Consider the following 3,184-nt stretch of genomic DNA (forward strand, 5'->3'; position numbering starts at 1 on the left):
ATTTGCAGTACAGAGTTTGTGTAATACGTCATGAAACTGGAGAAGATGTTTCACAGGCTACTTTCTCCCACCGGTCGATGAGAAGAGAAATGTTTGGCAAAAATGAAATATCAGAGCTACACCCGTGTGATTTACAATACCAGGCTGCAGTGAGAGCTGTTCCTCGCTGTGTTTTTTAAGGTCTCACAGGAAATTACGACAAGCTTGTGTGAATGTTTGTGTAAAGGTGTTATTTGAGATGGTTGTAAGCCAAGTCTTAGCTTAGTCCTATTACAGGGTTTCTGCAGCAGAACTAGTTCAGAAAGCACAGACTCTGGGTTCACTTCCTCCCTGTTTCCTACAGACTTGAGCCCTTTATTGCAGAGTGCATATAATAGAGGATGACAGCAGATGTTGGTGAGACAGAATGACATGCAGCATGGCGTTTGAATTAGAGCAAAACCCGCAACACACCCTTGTATGCGCCTCGGTCATCTGATCTACTCAGCGCTGTTTTCGCCTGTACTAACCTTGTATATTTCATTTGACCTTTTGACTCTCATGGTGTCACTTAAAATAAGCAGCTCCATCTCTAGTGCTATTCTTAAACCACTTATACTGCCAGAGAGAGAGAGAGAAAGAGGGGGAGGGAGGAAGCTTGTTCTCAGTGTGATGTTTATCTGACATTTTCCACTGGTCCGTGACTCAGTGGGCTGTGATTGCGAGCAGAACACATGGGTAGCTAGCAGGGGCTCGCCTAAGGCTGGCTATAGGGCGCTATTTACTTGATGCTGCATTCCTGCATCCTCGCTCACACAAGAGCCAGTAATGACTAAATATCCCACCGGGATTAGGGTGAATATTTGGAGCCATTCATGGTCCTTGTTTCCCCGCATCTGCATATTGTGTGGGTATTTGTTTTGAATGCATTCATGTGCATCTGTGCTTTTTATTGTCCGGGAGAATGCACTGTGAATTCTGTCTTAATCTAGGGTCAAAATGACTTCTCTTCTCTACATTAATAATTCACATCATCAAGTATAAAGCCCTCCTTGAGCACGGAGATTAAGGAACCAGTAAATAAAAAAAAGTGGCCATACAGTAGAGTACAGCTCTCTCTTACATACTAACTTTCACTTGTGTGGAGAGATGCTGACAAGTGTGAGCCTCCGCTGCAGAAACTTAAAAGTCCCAGAATGATGATAATTATTCCAAGATTTTAGCTTTCATTCTAACTCTTCTGATCCTCTCACTGCTTGCCTGTTTAATGATGGGCAGTAAGAAGCTGTACAGCTCCCCTGGGATGAAAAAAAAAAAAAGTATGAAAAACAATTTTCCTTTTTTTAAATTATTATTATTTTCAGCTACAGGCTTCAATGGAAAAAAAAAACACACACACAAAAAAAAAACAACTGAACTTAGCCGTGAAAGTGGATTGCAGAGAATATTATGTTCTTTATACTTTTAAATGTTTCATCCTCAGGAAAGTAGGTGACAAGCTGTGCCGTATTGTATAAGATAAAAGCCATAGTGATTATAAATGCTAAATGAAGACGTGCAAGCTGAAAGTGTAGCAGTGAAGCAACCTTGAAGCAACTTGTGTAGCAGCTTTGTGGCAGCGTAATGGCCAGGTGTCCTGAAACAGCAGGTGTGGATGGCACCCCTCCATATTCATATTTCACATCGATTCATGTTTCACAGTGGAACAGAGATTAGCATACATATCATGTCACATCCACCTGCCAACTTATTTCAAGTTTTGTACCACACTGGTTACTTTAGCAATTCTTTCACCAACCCCCCCACCAAAAAAAGTGAAATTTAATGATTCCAGATGTTGCACATGAATGTATTTAGTAACTGTATATACTATGTGGATTTCAGAGCATCTTGATGGCCATATTAAGATATTTTAGAGCAGGCAGCACAGCGAAGGCAAAATAAACATTCTGGGAAGGACATTTCCTCGACCCTGATTCAGAACAGCTTTTAAACAGTTAGGGTCGTTGCGTTTTAAAAACCACAAGGCCTCTTCTAATCGGTGCCACATGTGAACCAGGGAGCAGAGTCTGGTCACCAAAATCAGCAGTGTTAACATCCCAAAGCATTAGCCTTGACACCTTTTCCATCATTTTGTTTGTCTTCTTTCAAAAGAATGTTCACAGACAATTTTTCACAGCAACGACCTGAAGACAGAACAGAAAAAAAACACGTTTTTTTTTTCTCCCTCATTCCTGTGGCTCGTTCTCTGTGGGCATAAATTACCAGACCACATCCGTACAGGTCTGCCTGCATGTACTCTGCGTCTGTGATTATACTTTCTAGAGTAAGTCAGTGGTGACTAGACAATACAAATAATACACTGTTTAGCTTGTCTTTACAGCGACGATGACAGCAAAAGGAATACTCAAAGACTAGGTATGGGTCAGACCAGATGACAACAAAGCAATAATCAATTGAAAACAGTGGGGGAAGTATTGAGGCTGTTTTCTTCAAGATCATGATGAAACTGTTGCACACACTTTACTCAGTGAAAGCTCAGTACTGGAAACATACAAACATTCCTAATTTTATATATAAGTCTGTATACATGTCCGATTCATATTAAATCTATGAAATCACCTTCATCATCTCCCTCTTCACAAACAGTGTGTTCATCATCTTTGTATCATATGCTGTACTCTGGTCACTTTATTTCTAGCAAAATAAGAAGAAGAGCTTAAGCTGTCAAATTTTATGATATCAGCCTCATCCTATGCTTTTAATGGATTTACCTAATAATTTATAAACAGCAAAAAGCAAGCGTGAGTGCATAAACCAGATAAAAATATGCATGCGTTTCGTTTTTAATTATGCATTTGTGAGAAAATGTGAGCAGTACTCATGCTTTTACAAAAATGTTGAAATGAAAAGAGTCAGTCTGAAAGATGTTCAATATGCATATAGATATATAGATATATGTACTGTTTATCCATCTTGTTATTGTGGGGTGAAACTTGTAATTACTCCTCATAATGTCTCTAGTGTGCATTGTTTTGCATTACACTGAACTCCTGGTTGTGCTCCTATGACATTTGCTATCTCGTTTTCTGTGTTTAATTTAGGAAGAAGCAGCGTGGCCTGCTTTCATCTCATCTCTCGGCCCAAACTCCACCTCTACTTTTCTTTTGTGGTGAATTTCCATTTATTCATTCATGTGGCTGCA

The sequence above is a fragment of the Larimichthys crocea genome, chromosome II (genome assembly GCF_000972845.2).
Source record: "Larimichthys crocea isolate SSNF chromosome II, L_crocea_2.0, whole genome shotgun sequence".
Classification (NCBI taxonomy): domain Eukaryota; kingdom Metazoa; phylum Chordata; class Actinopteri; family Sciaenidae; genus Larimichthys; species Larimichthys crocea.